A 14,173-nucleotide genomic window follows, 5' to 3' on the forward strand; every position below is an offset into this window, starting at 1 on the left:
CTATTTTGCTCACCATTGTGTTCTCAATATATAGAAGAGTACCCGGCGGCCAGGAGGAGCTCATTGAGTATTTGCTGTATGAGTGGGTGAAGAATACATGCAATAAGCAAAAATTACTGCTTCGAGCGCCGCTTTCACCAGAGTTCTGGGATGCAAACGGGAGCGACCAGTACATTGACTGACGTTTGTGACTGATGATTCCTCAGTGCTCGTAGAGATTGTGGCTGCATTCATTGTTCTTGGGGATGTGCCGATGTGTGTAGAGTTTGTCAACTTGCACACAGCTGTGCTGGCAGGACAGCGAACTAACACTAATTCGCACAGAGGTCTGCAAATTCTCAAATTCACATCAACCGAAGCACGTTATTGTAAGTGCACGGGTCTTCCGTTCTCTTGGGTAATCTGCACAGAACAATTTAGTATATTTCTTCACCGGCGATTTTACAGTGAAGAAGGTATCAAGGGTGGTGGCCCCCAAATGCGCAAGGACAGGGAAATGAATTAAACGGGCGTCTGTTTCCTCCTTGTTTCGCAAACAGACGCCAAGTCTGTATCAAATTCTTACCCTAGATCAAATCCCGCGCTCTTCGTACCCCCAACCTGCCTCCACCTCCACCCCGCCCCCTTTAGATATCCCTGGTGGGCGGGGCAGAGAAGAAACATTTCGGGCTCCCAGAAAAATTGTCTAGCCTCGCCCCAGTCTTGGGGTCGCACATTTCCAAAAACACCGAGGACACAGAATGACTAGTGAAAACCGCCGACCAAATGACATTGAAGTAGCACACGCGCGCAGAGAAGGAAGCAAAACACGAAGAAAGGCTCAGTCCAGCAGCCACGTGAGGTGGGCGATCTCCTCCGCCCTCTGAGAGAGGACTTCAACTCCCGGCGTGCCCCTGGGCGGTTACCCTCCGAGGACTCCAACTCCCAGGGTGCTGCGGGAGCGGCCACCGCAACCTCCCACTCAGCCGCCCGCCGCTCCTCCCGCCCCTCCCCCGCCCCTCCTGGCCGGATCGGCGTGCGCCTGCGCACGGGAGGCCGGAGGAGTCTTACCCTAATGTAAGATGGTGGCCCGTCTGGCTGTGGAACCCACCGAAAGCTGAGAGTCTCTCTCTCAGCCGTAAAGGTCGGACTCACTGAAGCAATCAGGCCCGGTTCTGAAGAGTTTTTTCCCCGACGCTCGTTCGGTGGTTTCTTGTGAGGACGCGGCAGCGCGTGGAGTCGGCTGAGGGAAAAGCGAGGCAAGGCAGGCGGGTGAGTCTATGCGGGGCTGGGCTTAGGGGAAACCCGGGGCTGACCGGCTACGAGAGAGCGGAGGCTTCGCTGGGACTGTACAGGCCGCACCCCCCTTTCTCCCCACCCCCCGCCTCATCTTCACCCTCCTCCTCCTTGGTCTTCTGCCTCCTCCTCCTCTTCCTCCCTCTCCTCTTTACGCCACAGCAGTTACCATCAGGAAAAGCGAGCGGGTCAGAAGGCAGCGCGGCGGCAAGCAGCGACTCTCCTTCGAGAATTTCTTTAATTGGGGAGCCGAGGCGGCTTTTGGTCTCCAGCTTTGCCCCCTGCATTTTCATAGGGGCAGGATTCTTAGGTCTCAGTCCTCCTTGTTTCCCCAACCCCCTATTCCCTGTCTGACGTCCTTTCCCACTGGTTCCCGTCTCCCAAGACCAAAGCCATCACTTCCACTCTGACCCGTGTTGCTGCTGCTGCTCGTTAATCCCACTGCTCATTGCCCACCCGTCCTGCTGCTTGTTTTTTGCTCCACTGCTACCACTCTGGAGTTAGCCTTTGCCCCCCTTTGGTGCTTGCAATCAGCCCACAGTGTATCTGCCACACTAGGGCTTCTTCCGATTTGCAGTCTTTCCTTCCACCACATCTGTCATCTTAAAGCTGCCCCTTAAGTGTCTAGATTATGCTTCTGCTCCTGCTAACCCACCTGTTTCTTAGCCTTCTTGAGAATTGTCCGTTCCTTCCCTCTTTTCCTGTACAGATCCTTTCCATATACACTTCCAGAAAAAGGGATGCCCCGTGGTGGCCCTTGAAAAGTAAAGGAAGTTGGGAAGTGAATGAAGTGAGGTCGGCTAGTATTAAACGTTATGAGTAAAGATCTTTTATTCAGTCTACTCCGGAGGGGACCGTTTTCGTTTTGCTTTCAGTGATCTATTTGTCGCTTATTCGCTCTGTTGTGTTAGGACGTGGCTTTTTTCTTTTCTTTTTTTTTCATTTTGGACCGGTTTTTACCATGCTACTAAGCGTTCTTTGGATTGTCTCTGCCCAGGACACTTCGTGTGGGCTCTGATTTATACTAATATTAACCCCAGCAATTCAAAATAAGATAAATTTGGCGCACATACAGAATTCATCTGTGAACTCCGCTAGCAAATATAAGTGATATTTTGATTATATGTGGGTTATATGTGGGTTCTGTATTGAGACTTGATTTTTGACTGAGTTTTATTGATGTTCAGCTTAATTGATGACATTTTATTTATGATTTGAGTGGAAATTTCCTTTCCAGTTATTATCAGATTTACTTCTTATTTTTGGATTTGGAAAGTTCTCTTGACATTTCTAGGATGATAGTTATCTGAATAAATTGTCTTCTCTTGAAAATCCATTAGGTATGTATGCAAAAGAAAAATCGATGTTTTTATATAAACCTAAGTTTCTCGTATTTTTCTCATAGAAAAGAAGGGGGCTGGGAAAAGAATGACAAAGCTGTGCACATACATGCATTTGGTAGAACTCACTGTCATTGTTATCTACAGTAAAAAGCAGAAAATTAGAAGCAAGAGGTGGCTTATGATGTCCATGTTTTGGTGAAAGCAAAATTAAGATATACTGACTAATGGTATAATGGGAAGAAGCAGCCCTGGCTATAATCAGACCACTGTGAGATAAAGAATTACCAGAAAAGCAACCAGGATTACATAGTGCAAATACATACATCCCAAGTTTGAACATGACATACATGACATTGCATTCTTAAGATATATGTAAAAATGTTGAACATCAGTGACAGTCTCATGTGGCAGTCCATTAGTGGGTTATTGTAATTTTTACAAATTTTACCTGTAAAATTTGGAATCTTAACATTTGGCATTATGTTCACTTGATTGTGATAAATGGTCTGTTTTACCAAATGTAAACTAAGGTTAGAAAACCTGTCTATAAAACTTTTTTCTTCCAGTCACTTAAGCCCCAATTTGGGGGACCAAATAAATACTCTTAGAACTGCAAGCAATTTATATAGCAAACTTTGTCCTAAGTTACAACTTGAGTTTTTTTTTTTTAAATCGCTTACATTTAGTTTATCAGAGGAGTGTATTTAATAGTTGATCTTTAACTCTAAAAAATATACTTTTTGTTGTTGTAATACACTGGTGGAGAAGCTTTCCACTTTGAACAATCCTAACACAGGTTTAGAAACTCTTGGCAATCATACTTGGCTGAATTGTAAGCAGTTGAGTTCTAGGAGAGGACTGTTTGTCTGGTAGAAGGGAGTAAATGATTTTAATACGTCTTTTTTTTTTTTTTTTTTTTTTTTAAATGGTGTTTGTCTCACGAAATATTTTCTCAAGTAATTTTCTCCCCTCATACTTTTTGCTTGCAGTTACCGAATTCTTCATTTCGGCCCTCTGAAGTCAAAAGGAATTTACTTTTGTATCTTTAGTACGTTTAAAGAAGACATCTAAAGTTCTTTAGTATTTTGATAAGAAATAGGGAGCTGAGATTTCTAAATATTTTTGTGTGGTTTAAGTTTTTTGATCTAACGTTATGAACGCTACAGCTTCATACTTTCATGGTTTCTTTTGATAATTTGGAATACTTTCTACCAGGTTCAATAGTTGAATTCTTGAGATCAATAGATTATTTCTGTAAGAATGTTTCGAATATGAATCGCTTAAAGTTGGCCTATTATAAAATTAGGATGAGACAGTTATACTCAAATAACAAAGTACAGAAAAATAAAATTGTTTTTGTATTGCCCTTCAACTTGAGTCTAAAAGGGAGTACTAGCGATAACTTGCAACTCATTACTTTGTTAAAGAAAGAGGGTGTTGCCAGAGGATGAACTCCTAGCTTTAAGGGAGTTTTATTTTAAAAATGATTTTGTGTGCTTTAAAGGAATAAAAAAAATCTTATCAGTTTAAGCAGTTTGGATTTAGAAATCTTCCCTTTTTTCCCCACTCTACTCTTGGCTTTAAAAGGAATCTATATTCTTCAGTTTAATAAATTTATCTTTGTGTTGTTTTGTGTGAGAAAAATATTAAATTTTCTTTTCTTTCTCTCTCTTTTTTTTTTGAGACAAAGTCTCACTCTGTTACCCAGACTGGAGTGCAGTGGTGCGATCTGGGCTCACTGCAACCTCTGCCTCCCGGGTTCAAGCGATTCTCCTGCCTCAGTCTCTTGAATAGCTGGGATTACAGGCGTGCGCCAGCTCGCTCGGCTAAGTTTTGTATTTTTAGTAGAGACGGGGTTTTACCATGTTGGTCAGTCTGGTCTCAAACTCCTGATCTCGTGATCTGTCCACCTTGGCCTCCCAAAGGGTTGGGATTACAGGCGTGAGCCACCATGCTGGGCCTAAAATTAAATTTTCTAATGTGACTGCAAATAGTACTCAATTAAATATATTTAACCTTAGTGTTATTATTTTTATAGATCATTTAAGTAAAATGGTTTTAATTTGTGAAAACTTCAGCCTCTGGTGAAAATTCAGTTAGCTCTCTCACAGTAACTATAATACTGTCTTGACTCTTTGTGAAGGAAGTTACATTACATTCAGGTTCTGAAGAAAACAGTAGGGAAATAGGTTATAGAGATTTTTGCTGTTCTAGAAACAGTATAACTAGAATGTACTACATACTTTTCTCAAAGGATTTCTTAATCTAAATGGAACTTGTAAATGGTTTTTATCCCACTGGAATAGCATGTATTGGATAAAACTTGTTTAACACATTCTGAGATTTTGTAATGTTTTATGTTACCTCAAAGATATTAGGAAAAATCTGCAAATATCCATTCCTGAATAAAAGGTGGCAATATCCTCAATATTTTAAAGATTATAGTATATTCATATTTTTCTCAAAAGTCGAGTACGCAAATTAAAAAGCTAGCATAATTTACCCAGTTATTTTTGTAATGCAAGGAAAGAAGATATGTGGGACTTTTTAATCATGCGTTTAGTGGTTTTCCAAAAGAACTTCACAATTGTTTTTAATCTTGTTATGTGGACTTCTTTATTAGAAAAGATTATGTGGTAAATGTCAACTTTTCTTCTATAATAGAATCTAACTGGTTCTGTGATACATTTCTTTTTTTTTTTGAGACGGAGTTTTGCTCTGTTGCCCAGGCTGGAGCGCAATGGCACAATCTCTGCTCACTGCAAGCTCCACCTCCCGGGTTGACACCATTCTCCTGCCTCAGCCTCCCTAGTAGCTGGGAATACAGGCGCCCGCCACCACGCCCAGCTAATTTTTTTGTGTGTTTTTAGTAGAGACGGGGTTTCACCATTTTAGCCAGGATGGTCTCGATATCCTGACTTCGTGGTCTGCCTGCCTCGGCCTCCCAAAGTGCTGGGATTACAGGCGTGAGCCACTGCACCTGGCCAACACATGTCTTTTGTATGATATGATTCTTTTATTATTTAATTATGAAGTTTATAGAAAATTTCACCACTATTTTGGCCCCTTAGATTTTAGTACTTAGATTTTAGTAGCATATTTTTCGTTTATCAGAAGAGAGAAATTACAAGCTACCAAAAAGAAGATGGTTACATTTATTTGGTAGGAAAACCTAACTTTAAGGATGGTATAACACGGTTTGAGTATAAGTTTATTTTTCCTCTTAACAGGTTTATTTGTGAGTATGGAATTTTTTCTTTACCCCCCTCCCGAGACGGACTCTTGCTCTGTCACCCAGGCTGGAGTGTAGCTGTATGATCTTGGCTCACTGCAGCCTCTGCCCCCCGGGTTCAAGCATTTCTGCCTCAGCCTCCCAAGTAGCTGGGATTACAAATGCCCGCCACCACACCCAGCTAATTTTTGTATTTTTAGTAGAGACAGGGGTTTCACCATGTTGGCCAGGCTGGTTTCGAACTCCTGACCTCATGATCTGCCTGCCTCAGCCGCCCAAAGTGCTAGATTACAGGTGTGAGCCACTGTGCCCGGCCTCAAGTATGACTTCTTTATTATTAAACTCTGTTCATACAGGAGAGTTGTCTTGTTTTAAGCTTTAATTGCTTTGGGTGATGGGCAGATGGTATATTGCTGTTAGGATAAGTCTTGCTATTTGTATAGGTGTGTATGTCAGATAACTGTTCAAAAATAACTTTTTAAAAGTATGGCTAGGCCGGGCGCGGTGGCTCACGCCTGTAATCCCAGCACTTTGGGAGGCCGAGGCAGGCGGATCACAAGATCAGGAGATCGAGACCACGGTGAAACCCCGTCGCTACTAAAAATACAAAAAATTAGCCGGGCGCGGTTGCGGGCGCCTGTAGTCCCAGCTACTCGGGAGGCTGAGGCAGGAGAATGGCGTGAACCCGGGAGGCGGAGCTTGCAGTGAGCCGAGATTGGGCCACTGCACTCCAGCCTGGGCGACAGAGCGAGACTCCGTCTCAAAAAAAATAAATAAATAAAATAAAATAAAAATAAAAGTATGGCTACTAAAATCTCACCTCTTGAGTTTTAAAGCAATTATGGAGTAGAATTTGAAATCAAAATAATCAAAATTGGCTTGTGGATATGCCTAAAACCAGTTTGGAAAAAATGTCAAGGCAAAAAAGCAGTGTAATTAGTAGAATAAAATGCTTTCACTTAAAAATAGTAGATGTGACTAGGCACGGTGACTCACGCCTGTAATCCCAGCACTTTGGGAGGCCCAGGTGGGCCGATCACGAGGTCAGGAGTTCGAGACCAGCCTGGCCAACATGGTGAAACCCCATCTCTACTAAAAATACAAAAATTAGCTGAGTGTGGTGGCATGTACCTGTAATCCCAGCTCCTCGGGAGGCTGAGGCAGGAGAATCACTTGAACTTGTGAGTCAGAGGTTGCAGTGATCTGAGATTGTGCCATTGTACTCCAGCCTGGGAGACGGAGTAAGACTTTGTCTAAAAAAAAAAGAAAAAAAAAATTAGTAGATATTATATTACCGCTTTTGGAAGCAATTAGTGAATGATGTCAGCAAAATAGTGATTGAATTTTGAAAAGCAGTTAGACTGAAATTTCAAAGGGGTGGAGCATTTCTTGATAGCAACAAACATATACATGGTCATTAATCCAAATATCTGAAATTTTCTAAGCATGTTTTTCAGTCTTTGGAATAGAGTGGAAGTGCTAATTTTCTGATTATTTAAGAACTTTTTAATCCATTCCCTTAGAGCATTAGGTGTTTTCAGATTGTGAATTTTCTAAAATAATGTTGACTGATTCGGGTTATTGAACATTGGTTGTAGCAACTTTTTTCCTTTTTTTCCCCTTTATTTTCTGCCTCCCATGTTTTGCTTAAGATTTTTTCTGAAGTTTTAAATTTTCATCTATTATTTGGGTGGACCCTCTTGTGAATTCTCTAATTGAATGAAGATTTATAATATAAACAGTGTTGCTTTTAGTTGTTAGGATTAATTTTTCTTTTCATGGAAATCCCGTCTGTGTGATTATATTTTTTCCTCCAACTTTTATTAATTCTTAGATGAGAATTAGGATTCTGCATTAAATCTTTCTGCAAACATTTTTCTTACTGCCAGTAGGGACCTACATATTCCTTGGGTAAAGAAAATGTTATATTTTGGTTTTGTCATTTAAAGTGATATAAAGACGTTATTAGTACTTTTTAAAAAAGGAACTTTTGGTATTTTTAAACAAGTACAAAAGTAGATATGAACCACCATGTAGCTGTTACTCAGCTTCAAAGAGTATCAAATCTTAGTCATTACTTTGTTTCATTCATACTAGAACTTTTTTTTTCTTTTTTTTTTCTTTTGAGATGGTCTTTGTTGCCCAGGCTGGAGTGCAGTGGCACGATCCTAGCTCATTGTAGCCTTGAACTCCTGGGTTCAAGCAGTTCTCCCACCTCAGCCTCTCAGGTTACTCTGACTACAGGCATGGGACCATACCCAGCTAATTTTCTTATTTTTTGTGGAAATGGGGTCTCACCCTGTTGCCCAGGGTAGTCTCAAACTTCTGGGCTTAAGTGATCCTCTTAGCCTCCCAAAGTGCTAGGATTGCAGGTGTGAGCCACTATGCCATGATATAATAAAATGTCTTTATTTATTTATTTTGAGATGGTGTCTCACTCTGTCACCCGGGCTGGAGTGGCAGTGGTGCCATCCCAGCTCACTGCAACCTCTGCCTCCTGGGTTCAAGCAGTTCTCCTGCCTCAGCCTCCTGAGTAGCTGGAACTACAGGCGTGTGCCACCATGCCCAGCTAATTTTTATATTTTTGGTAGAGACAGGGTTTCACCATGTTGGCCAGGCTGGTCTTGAACTCCTGACCTCAGGTCATCTGCCTGCCTCAGCCTCCCAAAGTGCTAGGATCATAGGTGTGATCCACAATCGGGATTATTTAATCAACTTTTCTTTTTCCTTTTTTTTTTTTTTTTGAGATGGAGTTTTCTTGTTGTTCAGGCTGGAGTACAGTGGTATGATCTCGGCTCACTGCAACCTTCACCTCCTGGGTTCAAGCGACTCGCCTGCCTCAGTCTCCTGAGTAGCTGGGATTACAGGTGCCCGCCACCACACCTAGCTAAGTTTTTGTATTTTTAGTAGAGACAAGGTTTCATCATGTTGGCCAGGCTGGTCTCAAACTCCTCACCTCAGGTGATCCACCTGCTTTGGCCTCCCAAAGTGTTGAGATTACAGGCCTGAGCCACTGCACCCGGCCTTAATCAATTTTTCAAATAGACTTTGCTTATGGAACCACTTCTTGGAAAATTTGGCACAACCTCTTCGTAGAATTTATCTTGTCAGGAATACTTTCATAATGATATAATTAGCACTGTCCAAAGCAGTGTACAAATAATGTGTGCTACATGTAGTATGAGTCCAGTCTGTTAGTATAGGGATATCTTCAGACTGAAGTTGTAGGAGTGAGGCTTCCTGAAGAAGATGAGACTTGGATAAAGATTGTATAGGCTAGCATCTCCAGAAGGAGAACATTATGTACGTTCTATATAGGGGATAGAAGCTTGTCTTTGTCCATTTTATGCTGCTATAACAGAATACCACAGACTGGATACTTATAATCAACAGAAATGTATTTGGCTCAAGGTTTTGGAGACTGAGAAGAACCAGAACATGGTGCTGGCATCTGGCAAGGGCCTTCATGCTATGTCATCCCATGGTGTAAGGTAGAAGAGCAAGAGAACAAGAACAGAGAGGGCAGGACTTGCTTTTTATCAGGAACCTACTTCCATTACTATGGCATTATCACTGATGAGGGTAGAGCCCTCATAGCCTAATCACCTCTTAATGGCCTCACCTCTTAATACCATCACACTGGCAATTAAATTTCAATATAAGTTGTGGAGGAGACATTTAGACCACAGTAAAGAATGAGCAAGCACTTGGTAGGGGCCAGCATGATGTGAGAGGGATGTAAGGAGTCTGATCTCAATGGAATAAAGTGTTAATTACTGGGAATGGTGGCAGATAAATTTATATAAGTAGGGTAGAACTAGATTATGAAAGGTGTATTGGTGTCAGGTTGAATTTAATGTGCTAAGCAATAAGAAGCCAGTAGAGGTTGATAGGGAGCAGGAGAAAACATGATGAAAGTGGTTTTCAGAAAGATTACTCTTTCAGTAGTGTGGAGCATATTTTGGGGGGGTTGACAGTTAGTTGAGTTTTGTTTGAAAAATTAGAGACCAAACCACTGAGGTAAGGAGCTATTCTGAGAGATGTTAGGATGGAAATTCTACAGGATTTGTCAGATAATTGATTCCATCTTCTCTTTAGTCCCTCATGCCCTAAAGTGACATCAAGGTTTTAGAGAACTGAGGAAATGTAGTCTATTTGTCTTTGATTGTAAACTGCAATTTGTTATCCAAGCCCAGCTTTTGTGAAGGAAGTGATAGATGATTACTCAAATAACAGCCTCAAAAAGTTTTAGTAGGCCTGGTGTGGTGGCTCACACCTGTAATCCCAGCACTTTGGGAAGCTGAGCTGGGAGGATTGCTTGAGGTCAGGAGTTCAAGACCAGCCTGGCCAACATAGTGAAATCCCGTCTCTACTAAAAATACAAAAAAATTAGCTGGACGTGGTGGTGTGCACTACTCTGGAGGCTGAGGCTGGGATAATTGCTTGAACCTGGGAGGCAGAGGTTGCAGTGAGCCAAGATGGCACCACTGCACTCCAGCCTGGGCTACAGAGTGAAACTCCGTCCCCCCCCAAAAAAAAAACTTCAGTAGACAATAGCTACCAGTGTTTTTAAATGATTTTAAAGATATTCACTGAAGAATAGGAGCTTGGAAAATAAAGAAATATTCTTTATTACAGTAAGAGAAATGAACATACTTCATGTGTAAAAGAGACATTTAGGCCTTACCTGCTTCCTATGTGTATATTAGTTCAGAATGGTCATTAGGAGACTACTCACATTTGAATAGCTATAACTAGTAAATATTACTGAATGACTTTAATAATGGCCTGATCAGAGCTAAAGAAAATTCTGATGAAGTAGGGCATTAAATATTCCTGACTACCAGCTGCCTTTAAGGATGGATAAGGCTAGGTCCGCGGGCTGAGGAAGTATATAGGGAGATTGTGAAATGAAAACTTATCCTTTCATTTACTTTGATATCTTTGTTTTGCACAGGTATTATTAAAAAATAGGTCTGGTTAAACATCAGCTGTATATGTTTTGGTTGGATTTTTTTTTTTTTCTTAAGTTCTGCGACCTTTGAAGTTATTTTTTTATTCTTTGTTTTGGTTTGTAGACCCTGCATTAAGCCAACTTTCTGGGTCTGTTGTGTACTTCTGGATGGCATACTTTGTTTGGTGAAGGAAAATTTTACATCTTATTTTAAAGCTGGGAGAAAAAATAGGTTTCTTATTTATTGCTTTGTAAATGAGGTAGATGAATAATACTGTATTGCCACTTATTATCTTCATGCTTCCTTTAATGTCTCAGGTATTCCTCCTCTACTGTATTTAGCATGTGGATCTCAAAGTTTCCCACAGTTGTGTCTGAAAACATCTCAACTGTGCTTATAATTTTAAAATTAAACTTAATTTTATGATTTTCTTTCTTGTTACTATAAAATATTGGACCTATCATAATGCCATGTACCTTTTAGTGACTTGGGAAATACTCATAATGATTAAGATGATGCAATATAGTACATTATTGGGAAATCTGTTTTTCATTGGCATCACCTCTACCCTTAGACCTCTTTCATTCTAGTAATATGACAGAAAAATTTTTGACATTTTAAAACTTCCTTATTTAGCTGGTCGTGTATGCTGTTGAAAATGAACACTAGACTAGAAAGCCATTGCCTTCTCCTTGGGGGGTTTGTTTTAACAAGGGGTTTTAATTTTAAATTTGAGATTTGAATTGAGGTCTCCTTTGTGTAGAGAATCTTGAGAAGGATTATACATCTTCTTGTCACCAGTGCATGTGGGAGAGAAGAAAATATCAAATATGGGGTATACAGGAGAACCTTAGTATTTGGGAATAGCTTCAGTGATAGCTGCCGAATCCAGTGTTTTCCCCAGGAAATTTGTATTTAATCCCTTGGAGTATGGGATGACTTTATGAGTGTCATAGTGGGTTGCTGTGGGTGAAGAGAGGAGAAAACGACTCCCTGTTTAAAAAATCTTTTCCAAACAGTTTGAAAATTTGAGATTAAATTGAATTAATCTCAAATTATTAATAGTTTATTATTATTTTTTTAATTCATACAATGCTTGGGAAGAAATTGGTTTTCTGTGAGTGGCCTTGGGGGTGCTTTGGGTGCTTTCCTTACCCAGGAAAAGGGAGAAGAGGCAGAAAATAAAGTGGGGAATAGTAGCTGCTGTGGATTTTTGCCTAAGGCATTGATGGCATTGTTTTTTTGGCTGCTTTTATCTACATACCTTTTCTTTTCTAGTTAGGCTGTCATTACTAATTGGAAAGGCTACATACAGTCTAGTCTCGCCTTTTCCAAATCAAACTAGTGTCCCTGTCCTGGTTTGTTAATTTTAATCTCTCCATCTCAAAACCTGACAAATTCATGTCTTTTCTCTGCCTGAAGAGCAGGGAAAACTGGAAAGAGGAGAAAATGATAATGTTGTGGTTAGGCACCCCCTATCTTTTAATATGTCAGGATTGTTTTATGAAAGAACCTCTGCCTTTGGATTTTAATTTTATGTAATCAGTTATAAAAAAATTGAATTCTCGATGAGTCCTTAGAAACCTTTTTTTTTTTTTTTTTTTTTTTTTTGAGACGGAGTCTCGCTCTGCCGCCCAGGCTGGAGTGCAGTGGCCGGATCTCAGCTTACTGCAGGCTCCGCCTCCCGGGTTCACGCAATTCTCCTGCCTCAGCCTCCCCAGTAGCTGGGACTACAGGCGCCCGCCACCTCGCCCGGCTAGTTTTTTTTGTATTTTTTAGTAGAGACGGGATTTCACCGTTTTAGCCAGGATGGTCTCGATCTCCTGACCTCGTGATCCGCCCGCCTCGGCCTCCCAAAGTGCTGGGATTACAGGCTTGAGCCACCGTGCCCGGCCAGAAACCTTTTAAAGGATCCTTTAGCCATAAAGTTGGTGAGAGGTTGAAGAGTACCTATATCAGTTAAATGCTTTGGGGATTGTTTTTGCTTCTACTAAATTTTTTTCTGCCATACAGGACCCAGTCCTATATGTGAATTTTGCTTCCAAAAAGTAAAGCTGGCAGTCTTTTAATCCTAGCACTTTGGGAGGCCGAGGTGGGTGGATCACGAGGTCAGGAGCTTGAGACCAGCCTGGGCAACATGGTGAAACCCTGTCTCTACTAAAAATAGAAAAATTAGCCAGGCGTGGTGGCATGCGCCTGTAATTCCAGCTACTCGGGAGGTTGAGGCAGGAGAATCACTTGAACCTAGGAGGCGGAGGTTGCAGTGAGCCAAGACCATGCCATTGCCCTCCAGCCTGGGCAACAGAGCAAGAGTCCATCTCAAAAACAAACAAACAAATAAAAACCCTTGAAGATTGTATTCAAATCTATTGTGATTCTGATGAAAGCAAGGATGACAGCAAAATACTTTAATATATGCATGCCAATGAAAGAACACAAGTTAGACCTATGTCACCATATATTCTTTGTCATGCCTAGCAAGTATTTTCAGCAGCTTTGGGGAACTCTGAATGGAACTCTGAATGATATATGGTGTATTCATGTTTGTAGATTGTGGTTTTTATTATATACTATTAAATTCTATAATTTAACCTTGACATATTAGAGGATTTGGAGTAAAGGATTAACTTATATGTAACTTTTTATAGTTGAATCTAGTTTTCAGTTTCAGTTTTGAACTCTATTTGTTTTTATTACTTCTGCTGGGAGTATGCTGGATAGTATGGAACCAGGCTTCCTAAGTATGAATGTTGGCTCTACCACTTACTATCTGTGAGACCTAGGTTGTTACTTTACCGTCTTTGGGCCTCAGCTTCCTCATTTGTAAAATGGAGATACCAGGATTGTTGTGTGGAATAAATGGGTTAATGTATATAAAGTGCTTGGAATAGTGTTTGGCACATAGTAGCTTTGTATAAGTGTTTGCTATTTTTATGCATTTGAAGCAATCAAAAACATTCATCTTTGAATTTCTCTATTAATTCAGTACACTTGTAAAAAAATTTCTAAGTACTAAATATACATTTTCAGTAGTCACTTGACCACATAGAAATATAAGGAATGTGTTTGAGGGGTAATCAGAAGATTGGCCTGCCTGGAATTCCCTTGAATCAGAGAGTAATGGAAAATGAACCTGTATGGATACAATAGAAAATGATTATCAAGTGTTTTGAACTAAGGCATAGAAAATTAGACGTGACTGATAAGAGGGGAATCATTGCAAGGTTGTTATTGTTGTTTTTAAGTCATGAGAGTGATGTGTTTAAAATAGTATTTAGGGGAAGATAGTTTTGAGTGTCCTTGGTAGCACAGAATTATTTCACTATATGCAGAGAGGATTTTTTTTGGTCTGTTTTGTTCACTAATCT

General features: G+C 40.6%; 1 protein-coding gene across 7 annotated transcripts in view; it reads left to right on the forward strand.

Moving 5' to 3' along the window:
- Window positions 1–1,020: 1,020 nt before the first annotated feature.
- The window catches only part of LOC105471332 (CCR4-NOT transcription complex subunit 4), a 143,307-nt gene continuing 130,154 nt past the window's right edge, over window positions 1,021–14,173 (forward strand). For 4 of the 7 annotated variants that reach the window (XM_011723775.3, XM_011723777.3, XM_011723778.2 and 1 more), the window contains exon 1: window positions 1,022–1,251. The gene's annotated coding sequence lies outside the window, so the exon portion shown is untranslated. Of the gene's footprint in view, window positions 1,252–14,173 lie in introns of all 7 variants that reach the window. The other 3 variants (XM_011723772.3, XM_011723771.2, XM_011723774.2) reach the window with 1 other exon arrangement.

The sequence above is a fragment of the Macaca nemestrina genome, chromosome 4 (genome assembly GCF_043159975.1).
Source record: "Macaca nemestrina isolate mMacNem1 chromosome 4, mMacNem.hap1, whole genome shotgun sequence".
Lineage (NCBI taxonomy): Eukaryota > Metazoa > Chordata > Mammalia > Primates > Cercopithecidae > Macaca > Macaca nemestrina.